Source organism: Saccostrea cucullata, unplaced genomic scaffold, assembly GCF_032062105.1.
Source record: "Saccostrea cucullata isolate Sc308-1 unplaced genomic scaffold, CSIRO_AGI_Scuc_v1 ctg19, whole genome shotgun sequence".
NCBI classification, from domain to species: Eukaryota; Metazoa; Mollusca; class Bivalvia; order Ostreida; family Ostreidae; genus Saccostrea; species Saccostrea cuccullata.
In genome coordinates this window covers 646,444-662,924 of record NW_026940018.1, presented here as the reverse complement: position 1 = coordinate 662,924, position 16,481 = coordinate 646,444, and the positions used below count along the sequence as shown (strand labels likewise).

General features: G+C 32.8%; 1 protein-coding gene and 1 long non-coding RNA gene across 2 annotated transcripts in view; both read left to right on the top strand.

Moving 5' to 3' along the window:
• LOC134254522 (uncharacterized) overlaps nt 1–16,481 on the top strand; it is a 132,429-nt gene that overhangs the window by 105,421 nt on the left and 10,527 nt on the right. The gene's annotated exons all lie outside the window — the stretch shown is intronic.
• Nucleotides 6,665–14,900, top strand: LOC134254480 (uncharacterized). Its single transcript, XR_009989331.1, has 3 exons — nt 6,665–6,921; nt 10,403–10,464; nt 14,739–14,900. It is a non-coding gene; the product is annotated as an uncharacterized LOC134254480 (long non-coding RNA).

Genomic DNA, 16,481 nt, shown 5'->3' with positions numbered 1-16,481 from the left:
AAAAGGAAACTTCTCAGAAGTTTGTTTTGAATTAGTTACATCTACTCAAACTTGCGCATTTTTGGTAAGAATATATAGCAGAAATTAATACTGTTGTGACACCTGCAGTAAAATCGAATTTTGTACTTAGAAATATTGTAGTCTAAGAACTAAGGTTTTATTTTGTGAGTTTTGACGGAAAATGAGAAATAATGTCATTTTTCGGCCGTCATTGCTGCTCGTTCATGTTTAATGGAGCAAAGAAAATTAGTCCAGATTTCCTCTAAAATAAATTATGTTGGCCACACCACGGCCTGATTTGGATGTATCGGGTTGAGAGAAATGCAGGAAATTTAGAGGACAGCTTAAAAATACCTTGCCATCACACTCGTTAACATTATTTACTCATAAATAATTTTAAAATCTATAAATTTTAAAAAATTAGACCACACTCGGAGAAAAATAAAAATTCTGAATATGTGTAAATATCGGTTTATTTGGAACACATTGGTAACAGATTAAGAAATCCGGTATGAAAAAAATAATTATTGAGGCAAATCAATCGTAATTAAGCAGAAAACACCATAATATTTCAATAAAATTTATTTTTTCGATGCCCATTTTAACCCCACCCCCCAACCTTATGACAAAAACTATTTCTTTCGCCCTGTTATAAAAAGCAAACTTATTTTGAACAATTTTTCATCCTCATGTGAATCAGTATGCATCCATTAAAAAATTAAAAGGAAAAAACAGCACAAGTTCAACGCGCAAGATCATTACATACAGTTCAACTTTTGCCATATTTTCAGAAATACGTGTTCACAGCAAAGCCCCCTGTCACAGAGTTTTGCCCGTAATTTTCCTATCTTGGGACGGATTTTTATGAAACTTGGTAAATACATTAAATAATCATCATAGATCAGGAAAATTGAAATATACCGGCAAGGAAAAAATTTAAGTTTAATTGCAGGTGTCATAACAGTATTACACTTTGGTTCACGTCAAATCATGGCTGACGCAAAATAATCCCGGAATCTTCCCTTCCGATTCGGGCAGTTTGATACGAGACTGGAGCTGAATTTTTTTATGAGATGAAAAACAACATGTAAACTTCCTGTATTGACCAGATTTATTAAAATTTAGGGCGTGCTGATTTTTCTATAAACTGTCAAGAGTGGGGAGTGATTAGGCCCTGGACTAGATTTTCAAGCACCTGCTCGACTTCGACCATAAACAAACTTGCACTCATAGAAAACACATCTGAACCGTGCCTTGCTGGATGGCTATGTATTTTTTGGTACTGAAATCTTTATAAAGAATGGTTTTACCAGATCTGAAAAGGAAACTTCTCAGAAGTTTGTTTTGAATTAGTTACATCTACTCAAACTTGCGCATTTTTGGTAAGAATATATAGCAGAAATTAATACTGTTGTGACACCGGAAGAGGCACCCTTGCTCATCAGCATCATGCACCTTGTTTATCTGCTAAATATACTGAGGGAAGGAAACAGCATTGTAAATAATTACATGTATGCATTTTCACTCATCCTAACCCCAATCTTAGGACCATAAATTTTAAATACTTTTGAAACCTCCATTGAGTTTGATGCTTTTAACCCCCCTCGGCGGGACAGGGACCAACGTAATTCCAAATTTTTGAATTAGCCTTCACTTACTGATGCTATTGGTCAAAACTGTTGAAATTGGTTCAAGAGAAGATGACATATCATTCAAAAGTATATGACTGATGCATGACTAAGGACAAACCAGTTAGCAATATGTCACTTACATGACTTATGTCTGTAATACCCCAAAAAGTCAAATGAATTCTTGGGTGTCCTAAAAACTTGCTTTCTGGGATTGTAAAAAGTACTACAAGCACATTTAACTCACCTGAAATGTTCTGTTTCTTGGTGGGTTTTTTTTTCCACTATAAGGTTGAAGCAAGGGACAATGGAGCAGCACATCTAGTGGAAACAATTCTCAATCTGGTTTTCTGGAACCATTCACTATCTCTGAAGATGGAAAACATTCAATGAAAAGTATGTCATTATATAAGGTAAAGAAATAATGATTGCGACCTCAATGAAAAGAAAATTTCCAGACTATCGTTTCTTCCAAGTGACCTACACTTGGAATAATGTAATTAGCAGCATTTTCAGGCAGATACCCACAAAAACCTCTATAGTTTTTATGGAACTGATTAACATATTAATTAATCAACACATGCTCTGGTAATTCTTCTATATTGATTTTGGCCAGTGTGGTTCTTTAATTTCTTTCGTATGACTCACATTCTCTTCAGTATTAATTTGTCCTCTAAATGCAATTAATGAATCCAACCAGTCTACTTCATTAGATCTGAAATTTAACAATTTTATAAGGGAAGTCTGCACGTACAGTATATTTATGTGAAATATTTCTCTCAAATTAAATAATAGTACTTTGTGTTCATTAATTAACCAGATACATTTTGGTTTTAACAGATCACGACTTACACTGTAACTCTATATTAGTTAAATCCTGCATATGCTGCATATATACTATGGCAGTGTCTTTGCCTTCAAACAGTTTTAAATTTAATAAGTTCACCTTATTATGAAGGGATTGTGAAGTTTATCACAACTCTTAATTTAATTTCTGCATAGTTTAAGGTGTTTCATTTTTTCTGGTTCTTGTAATACATGTAATGAATTTCCTTAGAACTTGTAATTCTTTCTTGAGAACTTTGAAAGCAGCATGCCAAATCAGAATTAATGCCAGAACAACACGGTATATAGATAAACATGACCTTCTTAGAGGAGTCAATTAATCTATTAATTGTCTGGAAATTTTAGACAAGTAAATCAGATCTGGAGTTAGGGCAAATTTCTGTTTTAGCGGTTTGTATGTTCTTCATCATAAAATGTAACACATGTTACCAGAAATGTTTATAAAATTGTCAATTAAGTCAACACAGAGTTAGGGAACAAGATCCCAGCATTATAAACAAATGGTCTACTGTAATTATTAAAGTTAACACAATTATCTGACAGGGGTGGATGTTTGAAATTAATTAGTGCACCTAGTCTGCCATTATAAACAGGTGGAGGCCACGCCGCAGGGATCAAATTCCGTCATTTCTTTTTTTTCTTTTTTTTTTTTACCTATGCATTGCAAAGTCTCCTTTAACATGTTTAAATATCAATTAAAAACAAATCCTCCACTTTCTATAATGAAGATGTTCCTTTTTTTCAAACCTTTCAATCAACAAACATTTTCTTTCTCTTAATTAGTATATTTATCTAAATTGATAAAAATGCACACCTATAGTGCCAGCAATATTGACAAATGCTTTACTCATCATGGACAAATTTTCCTTCTTTATAGTTGGTACTATAATTTTGTACACTAAAAATGTTGCCATCATAATTTTCGCAAAAAAAATTTCCAAAATACCATTAATTTTTCATTAAAATTGTCCTATTTTTGTGCATTATTAACCAAATGGTTTCCTGAAGTTATATTTTTGTAACCTATATTCAGTGACAAATTATATGCAGCTATTTTTGCAATTTAAAACTTGCAAAGACAACCAAAACTGGATAATCATGAACAACCCTTGTAAGGTATGCAATGAAAACAAGATGTGTTTGTGAAACACTATGCACCCAGTGGCAACAAAGTTCAAAAAAGCTATTTTTAGCATATAGGTCACATTTAAGGTCACAAGGTCATTGACTTTGGTGTCTTTTGAAAGAACTTGATTAGTGGAGTTTGCATACCAAATATGAAGTCTCTATCTTTCATGGTTCAAAAATAATGGTGAAGGTTCAAAAAAGCTATTTTTAGCATAAAAGTCAAGGTCATAAGGTCAATGATCTTGGTGTCATTCAAAAGAACTGAATTAGTGGAGTATGCAGATAAAATATAAAGTCTCTATCTTCTATGGTTCAAAAGTTATCGCGTAGGTTAAAGTTCACCGCCAAAAAGCTATTTTTAGCATATAAGTCACAGTCAAAGTTACAAGGTCATTGACCTTGATGTTAATTAGTGGTGTATGCATACCAAACAGTAAGTCTATATCTTTTATGGTTCAAAATTAATGGCGAAGGTTAAAGTTTGCAGACAAACAGATAAACAGACAAACAGAGAGACAGGACAAAAACAATATATGCCCCGGATGTAGTGATAAAAAATAAAAATAACTACAGGTAATATCCAATGGTTACACAAATTAAGATGGAATCATAATTTTGCTATCTCAATAATCTAATATCATTCACTTTGATGCTAACACATGTACTGGTATATATATTTTGAAGACATTTTTTGGCAACAATATTTGACTACTTTTAGATATGACAAAAATACCACCGCAATGACTAAATGCAACCTAGAAATGACCACTTTGGGACAGCTCTGTTATTCATTATGAGGTTCTTTACTTTTTACATTTCTTCCAATTTACATTTGTCTGGTTATCAGCTTCCCAAGAGAAAGATGGCAAATAAAAATTGTCTGCATTATGCAATGTGTGCCCGTCAAATCTGAGAAAGCCATGTATAATGTAATAACAGTGCAACAATTTTGATTTGACCAATCTCTGATATGCCTAATTGGGCGGAAACTAGCCATTCTATCCAGGCTAATCAAGGAAATATACAGAACTACGCTGGTCTCCAAAGACAGTCAGACAAACAATATATAAATCTTTTGTCATAAAGCTAGCTCTTAATGAATTTTGTCAGAATTAATACTAACAGGGGATGGCAATTTTCTAAATGAAAGTTAAGGTTATAAGGATAATTACTTTTTATGGATACATCCAGCAAAGAGATGTTAAATGATGGGAGATCAATATATAAAACAATAAACTATAAAAATATATGTTAGATAAGCCTTATTTAACAACAAAAATGGTCTGTCCATCCAGACATCCTCAACTTTTATCGTATATTATGCTCATAATCAATAGGTTCTGATTTTATAACATAAACCGAAATATTTACATCTGCAGCAAAACTTAACATTTGTTTTGGATGACTCCGAAGAGTTGTACCTACAACATTAGTCTGAAGAACAAGAAATATGTCCAAAGGACATGAATGTTCTGCCTATGGTTCATCAGAAAAACAACAGGAAATTTGTTAAATGCTTTAAAGCAGTTTTTTCCACTTAAATAAATAAAATTCAACAAAATTAAGAAATGTATCAGTGGATAAGCGTAGGTGGAATTATTTGGGAAAGTTTCCTTAAGCTTATAACAAGTTTGGAAAAAATGAGGTCAAGGTCAAAGTAAAGGTCAAGGTAAAACATGTTGATGCATTTGAATAGTTCTCATCAATATATATCAGTATCAGAATACAATGTTTGGTGAAAATATTTTGAATACTCTCTTAATAAATATAGCTTAACAGGTCAAGGTAAAAAATGACATTGAATAGTTTTTATCAATATGTTTCAGAATATAAGATTTCATTAAAATCTTTGAAATTGAGCTTAATGCCATTTAAAGATAAGGAAGGTCAAAATCAAAGAAAAGCCAAGGTAAAACAAAATGTGCTTGTGAAACACTGATGCCCCTGTATGGCAGCTTATGGCAAGGGTTGAAGTTTCTCAAATGCAAGTCAAAATCCAACGTCAAGGGCAAAGGGTCAAATTTGTTGGTATCCAAAGGAAGGTCTTGTCACAAGGAATACACCTGGGAAATATGAAAGCCGTAACAGTTTAAATGTTATGGCCAAAGTTAAGTTTTATTCAAAGTGGGTCAAACTCTAAGGTCAAGGTCAAAAAGTCAAAATATTTTTACACCAATGGAAATGCCTTGTCACAGTGAATACCCATGTGAAGTAGGAAAACCCTAGCACCAACTGTTCAAAAGTTATGGCCTTGGTCAAATTTAATGGTATCCAGAGAAAGGTCATATCACAAGGAATACACCTGTGAAGTATGAAAGCCATAGTCCTATCCACTCAAAAGTTATGGGCAAGGTTAAAAAGTTTTTGCAGACGGACAAACGGAGACAAACGGAGACAAACAGACACAGAGACAGCTAGACAGATGGACAGTTAGGGCAAAAACTAAATATCCCCAAATCAACAATTACGAGGGCATAAAAATTTTGATACATTCATTGAACATCTTTTATCAATATATATAAGCATGCAAGGATTAATAAAAACATCACAATATATGGGACACTTGCTATACAAATAATTAATAGGTTATACCACGATTACAAGAATTATTGCCCTTGCATTGTTACCATGCAACTGTGTCAACTGATGATCAATTTAGAGAGATTGGCCCCCAAATCATAGAAATTTCGAGTTGTATCTGTTTTCCCTTGATTGACGTTGACGACTGACATACAAACAACATTTATGAAAACTTTCTTTATTACCGAAAAGAAGAACAATCCCCTCTAAGTGTAACAGTTACCAAAGAAGGGAATTGTGCCAAACTTGTTAATTCTTTTCTTTAAACATTTTTTCTTCAAATTCTGGTCTGAAAATACCAAAATCTTTATCGTAACAACTTTAAAATGTATTAAAAGGAGATTTAAATTTTTATTTGTTTATTTTTGATACAACAATTCGGAAGACAAATCCCCATGCTTTCACATTTCATCGCTCAATACAATACACAGTCACCAAGTCAGATTTTGCACTGCACTGCACTGCACTACACGCTCAATATAGCAACTAATTCCATGAGAATGCAAATAAATCATGCATGAAAATACTCACAAATATAAAATATACCTCTATTCCATGCATGAAACTGCATGTTTACATAATGTTTCAGCATCCTTTGGAAGCTCGAGATGTGCACGATTTCAGCATGAGTATCATGACACGATGGCGGGAAAGAGAACTCTTCAGTGTTAGGAGTAACATTTGATGGTCTTCATGCTGGATAATGCATGCATGCGAGATTAGCTTCATTACTCACTAGGTAAAATTATCAGGCTGTATTTTGTTACTTAGAATATTTCCATTTAAAGTTTTTTAAAGCCTTGAAAGGAATGATTTGTCGTTTGTGAAGTATTGATGAACAAGTAGGAAGTGTAGGGTATTTCGAATTTCCTCTATAAGCCCCCAACGTTCAATCTGATAATAATTCTGACAGTAAGCTGTGTATAAAGTATATGCCTCATGTAAAGGGTATATGACTTAAAAGTACATTACATTCAGACAGTCTTATAATCAAGCATTGTGCAACTTAATCATTGAAGCATTTGTACATGCATCTCCGTGAAGAAAAGATAAAGTGAGTGATTGTCCAAGCCAAAATAAAAACTTGATAGACTCTATGTCAATCATCAATGTGTGTATGTGTCTATATGCAAATTTTTAAAGTATTAAACAGTTCTGTCAACTACTAATATTATATGAACCATACATTTCATGAATAAGAGCACAACATTTCAATAAAAGTGTGTTTGAATTCAAATTTCTGTTTGTGACAGTCATGCAGATTCAATAGATGGTCAGATAGCTTAGTAGAGCACTTTTCTAGAGCACAGGGTATTATAGGTTTGAATCTTGGCCTGGTCCCTGTATATTTCTCCCTTCCTGTTTCATAAATTGACATCATACTTCCTTGTAAATTTACTAAAACAAACATTTATGAATATTACTTAATAGTGGCAGAGGTATAATATTTTTAAGTTGAATTATAATCAAGACATGGCATCATTTCAGGACTCAGCATTAAGTATTGTCTGATTGTCCAAGTCTAGCAGCAAGCTCATGATAGGACAAATCTCCACAAACACTTGTTCGACTGGAAATGTAAACTCTTGACTACTGTAAATCACTTTTCATTAGTGAGAACTTTATTTTCGCGTAACTACGCAAGACAGTGTGCTAGCGAAAATTTAATTCTCACGTATAAAAACATTCCTTAAGATTATATAGAGCAATAACCACAATTCGTGAAAATTTGTCTCAATAATCAATAGTCCATGACTTACTCGCGAAAATTTAATGGTCTACAGTATTATGAAAATCAGGGGTGTGCAATTAGCATCGCCCGACGCCCGGGGCTACCATTTTTTGGGGTCGGGCTAGTGATTTTCTGCATGGAGGTAGCCCGTCGGGCTAGTAAAAATTATAACTACACACGCAATACATGAAAAGCACAACTGGTATTTCCACCGGTTTTTAGCTATTTAATTCCCAACCAGTGAATATTTTCCAGACAACATGCTCCAACTGTCAATAAATCTCAATAATCTTATCTGTTTTGCAGTATTACCTTACTTGTTTACTTCTAAAAAACGATCTGTTTTTTTCTTAACCCGAATTTCCTCCATTCCTTCGTTTATGGTAAATACATGCAGATATCTCATTAAAATATTTACGATCACTCAATTCACTGACAAATGAGTGTTTTGTGACACACATAGAATATATTTCTAGTGTATTTATTAATGATCATACATGAAAACAAAATGAATTTAATTTCATTCTAAATGAGGTGCTGCTAGTGCAATGTTCAGAAAAAAGGAAGACAATTCATTTAAATTCATTTTAATTTTCTTTCATGATAATTTAAAAATGATTTTAGAATTTAATAGTGAGAATTGTACATTAATTTTAAAAAGAATTACCTCAGTACCATGACTTTTTCAACAATGAATTTCATTTTATTTAAATATTTGCCCCTATATTAAAATTTGGGCAAGTAACTTTTTATTTGGGGCTAGTAACTTTATAGCTGCCACTAGCCCGTGGGCAAGTAATAAAATTTTCTAATTGCACACCCCTGAAAATTTTCAAATCCACAGAATTTATTCAGTAACATGATTTTGCTAAAAGCCAGTATCTTAACTTTACAATCTTAAGGGGTCATGTATGCCTCACAGAATATTGCTTAATGAAATGCTAGATTTTTTTCATATATTTTCAGAATTGGAAAATTTAAGTTATATAGGTATTCAGACAAGCACATTTGTTGGCAACTTGTCTGCGGGACAAGCGGAAATTAAAGTTAAAGTTGAGCCCAGCATCTGAACAGAGATATGCATGCTTTTCCCACACTGAAAACATTCATATTTCAATACATGTTCATATTCGATTGTTTGTCTTGCAGAATCACTGCCTCCAAGGAAATAAGCAAGATTAGGCATTATGATTTTAGATTAGACAACATTTTAAACATTTGAATATCTGTTGAAACACAAATTTTTGTGGGTATCAAATTTCGTTGATTTGCTATCTACAACGGTTTCATGAGTATTGAATTTCAGCATTCCAAAAGTAACCTATTGAAGATATAGTTATATAAAAATTTAGAGTGGGATTTAATTTCATTTAATTATCATAATTGTTAACAATGAAATAATTTCAAATAAGTGAAATTTACTGTAATTGAGAAGGACATTAAGTTTACATTGTATTAGGCAAGATTTCAGAATACAGGACATCTGGATTAGACAAGTTTTACTGTATATTCTATTATGATTTTGATGGTGATTTTGAATGCCTGAATGGTAGAAGAAAGAGAGAGGAGTGTAAAGAAATAATACTAATACCTGCTTAGACCTTCTTCTGTCTCTAGTCGTAATACTGCAGTCTGTAATTACTTGAACGTTACAAAATGCAACAGCTGCAGACAATTAATAAAGGACATGAAACAACACATGTAGTTGATCCCTCTACTGAAAATTAAATAATGCTGCAATCAATAATAATATTATTTATCAAGACTTAATTTGTTCTACTGTACATGGGATACTAGGAAGTACTTAATGGTGATAAAGCCAATATGTGTCTATGTGTCTTCCATATGGAAACCAGACAGCTGCGCTTTAATGCCTTTAGATAGCCTTATTAATGTTAGCATTTTTAAATTTTTAAATGCCCAACTATATAATTATGCAGTTTTAATTTATTAAAAATAACTGTCAATTTTAAAGATGGTTGAATTTGTGCCTTAAGCTAAGACAGTCCTTCACCAGATATACACAGTAACCATAGACGTCTGAAGATGCTGTAAAGAAATGTTTTGTTTCCAATGTCTTACATGTATTTACATGTAGTTTTTTGGGATAATCATGATGATAAGTACTTGTCAGTTAAATGAGAAACATCTTCAGTTACTGGAAAATCACTTTATTTTCATGGGGTTTATTGGGGACAAAATGTCCCAGGTTCACTGAGATTTTATGAAAGAAGTGTAGAAATGGTGATGATATCATTAGTTGAAAATTCTAACATTTTTGGAGGAAATGAATAGATTTCTCAATAGAAAATACCATGAAAAGAGCAAAAGTTAAACTTCCATAATAATTAGTTATCCACTTTACAGTACTTACTCATTTTTATACAAAAAATGTCTTTGAATATCTTTTTTGCATTTATCTCAAAAAAGTATTTTTGTTGTAAAGCTAAAATGATTATATTTGAGCTCTCTTCTGTTTATTTTGCAGAAGGAGAGGGTTTTGGAATAAATACCTGTGGGACAGAAGTGACCAGTTGCATCTTATTCTAGGTAAGTCTGGCTGATGGTTTGGTAAGCTCTAATGTGCTATCCAAGTCCTATATATTTCTTTAGTGAGCCATTTTTTATGCCCAACTATAAATCTTTGCCTGAGCACACAGTGTTTATCATGTATTTATGCCCCCCTTCGAAGAAGGGAGGGCATATTGCTTTGTTGCTGTCTGTCGGTCCATTTAGTTTCCGTTCATTTTCTTCACAACTGTTGCACACATTGAAATAAAATTTTGTATACAGGTATATCAGATAAATATCTAGGTCAAGTTCTGTACTGGATACGATCGCACCATTATTGACAGAGTTATGCCCCTTGGACTTAGAAAAATTCCAATTATTTGCAGTTTCCGTTCATTTTCTTTGCAGAGGTTGCACATATACTGAAATTAAATTTTGTATACAGATTTGTCAGATGAATATCTAGGTCAAGTTCTGTTTTTGATACGATCGCACCATTTTTGACAGAGTTATGCTCCTTAGGCCTTGACTTAGAAAAATTCCAATTATTTGCAGTTTCCGTTCATTTTCTTCGCAGAGGTTGCACATACTGAAATGAAATTTAGTATACAGATTTGTCAGATGAATATCTAGGTCAGGTTTTGGATACGATCGCACCATTTTTGACAGAGTTATGCCCCTTGGACTTAGAAAAAATTGCAATTATTTGCAGTTTCCGTTCATTTTCTTGGCAGAGGTTGCACATACTGAAATAATATTTAGTATACAGATTTGTCAGATGAATATCTAGGTCAAGTTCTATTTTTGATACGATCGCACCATTTTTGACAGAGTTATGCTCCTTAGGCCTTGGACTTAGAAAAATTCCAATTATTTGCAGTTTCCGTTCATTTTCTTCGCAGAGGTTGCACATACTGAAATGAAATTTAGTATACAGATTTGTCAGATGAATATCTAGGTCAGGTTTTGGATACGATCGCACCATTTTTGACAGAGTTATGCCCCTTGGACTTAGAAAAAATTCCAATTATTTGCAGTTTCCGTTCATTTTCTTGGCAGAGGTTGCACATACTGAAATAATATTTAGTATACAGATTTGTCAGATGAATATCTAGGTCAGGTTCTGATTTGGATATGATCGCACCATTTTTGACAGAGTTATGCCCTTTTGGACTTAGAAAAACTCCAATTTTGGGGGGAGGGGGCATAAGTGTTTTACAAACATCTCTTGTTTCTTTCTGTCCTGCACATTTGTTTTTTGCTCAGTTTCAAAGAAACTATTGCATAAAAGGTATAGTCTAGAATAAACATGCTTAAGACCAGTTGACGTTTTGTTATTGACCTTCCCTTTTTAAATCTGATATGTTTATATATATTGATGAGAGCTTTTCAACTTTTTACAGAGCTAAATATTAAAAAAGAAATTGACAACGTTATTTTCGATTTGTCAAATTGAAATCTATCCAGGGCAACTAATTTCACATATGGATGAATATCCTACATAAATATGCAATGAAATAAGAAGTTAGCAGTGAGAAATATTCACAAGTAAAGGAAAGATTTGAACCTTGTGGATATTTCTTGCTACAATTGCAGGTTGGTTTACAATAAACATGGGGCTTTTTTATCCAGAGAGTACATATATGTGCTATGAAACTTCATGTCATATTAACATTCTGAAGAACATTAGTTGGAAACTCTGTATGTTACAGGCTTAAGCAACATAAACAAGCAGGTGTTACACAGGTGAGTGCTACAGTCCACAGGCATTGCTTGTAAAACTGTGTGTTCTTTACCACCTATTTTATCCATGAATATGACAATTCTGTGAATATGAATTACTTTTGAGCAGATCATACGTCTTACATATTGTAAAATTATTTGTAGATACAGTAAAACCTTGTTATGTAGAAGTTGGTGGGTCAGAGAAATTTCTTAAAGATATCCACTCAGTGTAAAAAAAAAATTGAGGAATAAGTGGTTGGGACTTCCAAATTTTTCAAGATATCCATGATATTCGAGGTATTCATTGTTTGTGATACCAAAATGCAACTATATATTATTTTGCATTCACTTGACAATGTACTGATGGACCTGTAAAGCTCAAAGTTAATCAAGAACTGTACTAACTAGTAAAGATCTTACACTTGGAGTTTATTTTTTCATGAGTCCATAGAAAGACATAAATACCTCTAATTTGAACCTTTCTGTTAACATATTGCAATTTGGATACAACAGTTGACTCAGTTTAACTTTTCTTTTAAATTGATTGGAAAAGTGTTGGGTTGGTTCCAATCAAAAACAATGGGTTATTATCATATACAATTAGGCCTAGCTCTTAGAATCGATTCCTCTGAAACAAAGCTTCACACTTCTGAGCGCTAATGACATAAAATGATATCAGTCAAGTTTTGGTCATTATTTATGTATGGATTATGCGGCTTGTTAATTAAACTTTGCAATCATCAAGGATGGAAGACTGCTGAATCAATACGCAGTGGTATAACACATATTGAGCATTTAGAGACAATATCAACTGAAACCCCCAATCTTGAACTGCTTATAATCCCTCACTTGTTTTGCTAATCAATTAGGCTACAATATTTTACAAGAAATATAAGGGAAGGAGATAATTTGCAAGATGATGCAGGCTAAATTATAATTATGGATCGTAATGCTGTGTGATGCTTGATATATTGATCTGACTCTGAGTCAGATAAGAGAACTTTAATTTCTCTTTTTTTGCATAAAAGAATATTACACTCTTGTTCTTTTATAGGAAAATTGCTCTATGATGTATCAGTTATGCATAATCTCCTCCCAAAATCCAATACATATAATTTCTTGTAAATGTGAAAGCATTTCATTCCTCTAGAAGTGACTATCACTTACAGTCGGTTTAATTATTTGGAGCAATATTAGTTGTGCATTCAACAAGGCTTTTAACATAATTCAAAAAGATCTCAGGGACAAAACTTTTTAATTACAATTTTTATTAATGTTAAAGGCCTTTAGTGCTCTCTTAGGTTTGTCTGCATACATTTTCAATCAATTTCAAACTTTCCAACGATTCAAGATAAAGAGACTAAAATACTTATAGAAAATGTGTTTGTGATGATAAAGAGACTAAAATACTTATAGAAAATGTGTTTGTGACTTCCAACCCACTTTGACATATCCATGGTATTTGAGATATTGAATGTTCTAGGTACCAATGTTCAACTGTATATACAGTTGAGCTCCGGTACATCAAATACCATGGATATGTCGAGCTGATTTGGAATTCCCACTGGATATCTCTTTATTATTTTACCCTTGATATCTCAAATCCTTGGATATCTCGAAGGTTTTTCTCAGTCCCATGGAGTTTGAGATAAGGTTTGACTGTATATTTTAATCTTTTAGTTCTTGTATGACAGTTCACCTCCACATTGCTTTTTGGTTGGCCTTTCCTCCTTTTCCCTTCTTGGGTCCATTTGAGTGCCAGTCCTTGTTACTCCCAGAGGCTCATAGGCCAAGGACTTGGGATTTCCTTTTTCAAGACAATTTGTAGGTTTAGTGAATATTCTTTTTGATCTTTTAAAGCTATTCTTTCCAAAATTGTTAAATGTTATCCTTTATATAGTTTTGTCCTCTGCAGGTATGTTTTATGTCTTTTAGTTCTTGTATGACAGTTCACCTCCACATTGCTTTTTGGTTGGCCTTTCCTCCTTTTCCACAAGTACTTTTTTTTCTTCAGCCCCCCCCCCCCTTTTCTCCATGTGGAAAACGCTCATCACGGTTACTGGAATGCTGTATATCGAATTATTTTTGCCAGCCTTGATCAATTTGAGTACTTTGTCCTTCCTACTTTTAAAATGTTTATAATTTGTTGGCTTTCTTAAGATGGCTGGAGGGTTCACCACCATCATTTCAATTATGTCCTAACATCTGTTGTTTTTGTTATTTCATTTATATTATAAATGAAGTCATCATACCTACCTGACACTTTTTTATGGAAGACTGGATCATTGTTCTTTTGATTTAATTGAAACGGAGATGTCTTGAAAAAAAATCAACATCTTCCAGGTATTGTTTTGTTGGAATTCTCGGAAATCATTTGTTTCTTATCAGTTTAAATTCTGTGACTACCAAATTTTTTATATCTTCTTAAAAGTCTTCTATGTCTGCAGTAGTTTTTACTATTTGAAATCCAGAAGTTGCTATATAAAACAAGGTCATTGATTCATTGTTATTAACTTAAACCCGCCTTGTCCATTTCTTTGAAACCATGGTTAAGGCAGTTTATGGAGAATTTTTAATATTTGATGAAGGTCAAAGGATCGGGATACCAGATCAAGTTCAAAATTTGAGCTTGGAGGTCAGACAGCCAGCCCTTTGGACATGCCAAAGTAATACCTACAAGGGAACCATTGTTCGTTTATTTTCAGATAGGTTTTCTTGCCATATGTTTCCTATTTGCATAAACAATAGAAATAAATTGGGTATATTATGACTTTAAAACTATATAGCTTGTAATTACAGCAAGGTAAATGTAGTGTGTGGACATGTAGAAATAAAGTAAATATTGAACTTCCTTATCAATTTTCACTAAATATAGGCTTTTGTCATATGTTGATGTGGACATTTTGACCTTGATGGGCATACAAATTGTGTAATTTATAACTAAACCCTTACCAACATAGTCATATTGATTTGATACTTTAATGTGCACAGTTGAATTTCAAAGTATTAGTAAATAACAAAGTTAATCTACATGATGAATAATTGTACATGTCGTTTTAGATAATTACATATGACATTGTATATTTAGTTCTATAATATTAGAGTACGGGAGATAATGATTTCTCTGACTTATATCAGAAGCTGCATAAGTTTGTAATCTCTGTAATCTTGCCATACAATTATTTTTACATATAATATCAGTAATTATGCTGTGATTGGAAATCTTTATCCTCATTAATTCTATTTAATTGACAGAGCCGTAGATCATTTTAGTGTAATACCCATTAACACAGCCAATATCCATGCTTTAATCAAGGCAGAAAGATCAATTAATGTATTTGTAGATCATCCCTTTTTTTACCAGGGGGAAATTTTACCAGTAAACTACAGAACATTTCAAATCCTGGGCTTTTAATTACATCAGAGAATGTTTTAGGTTTCTTGGTACAATAGCATGGTATCTGCAGTATCAGAGAAACATACATTACAGTATAGAAAGAAGATACAAACATGTGACAATGTTCCTGATTCAGAGTCTATATGGTTTGCTGCCTTGTCAAATCTTAAAAAGTTCTTAAAATAATATCTGCACCCATTCATGCATTAATATTTAGTATTCGAAATATTTAACTAATTCAACCTTTTTTTTTTGGGGGGGGGGGGGGTATTTTGTTTGTTTTAATTAAATTATAAGAACAGAAGGGTCAAGTTTTTGTATAAAGTTCTGCAACATTGCACTACGATGATCAGTTTACCAGGTTTATATCCTAGCTAGACATCACACAGTGCTGCAAGATGTTCTATAAACAATGAAAAATAATGATTATCAGCTTTTTACAAGCTAAGCCTTTTTTATTGATATTAATGGGATAAGTGGACCTCCCTTGCTAATCCCTTTTATGATCTGTTTTGGCATGTATAAACTTTGTTTCTTAGATCTTTTAAGCTGACCTTAGTTACAACAGAATTCCTTTTTCTAGGGAATTTTAGCATCATGTGTAGGTAAGAAATTATCCCTGTCAAATTGGGAATCTGCATTATGTAAAAGGTGTGTTTATTAAGCTGATAAATCATTAGTTTAATTTTTTTCTTTTTTACAATCACAAGTTATTAGGTACAATTGGTAGGCAGTAAAGAGAATGAAATGTTTAGATTTAAGGTTGGTCGAGTGTTTGATATTTTGCTATTTATATGTGTACCTGAGCTGGTGCATATTAGGTACACTATTGAAAGGCTAGTCAGAAAGTGAAATGTTCAGATTTTAAAGTTGGCAACATGTTTGAAATTTTATAATTGATACTGGTATCTGCACATTCACAAATTATTGGGTA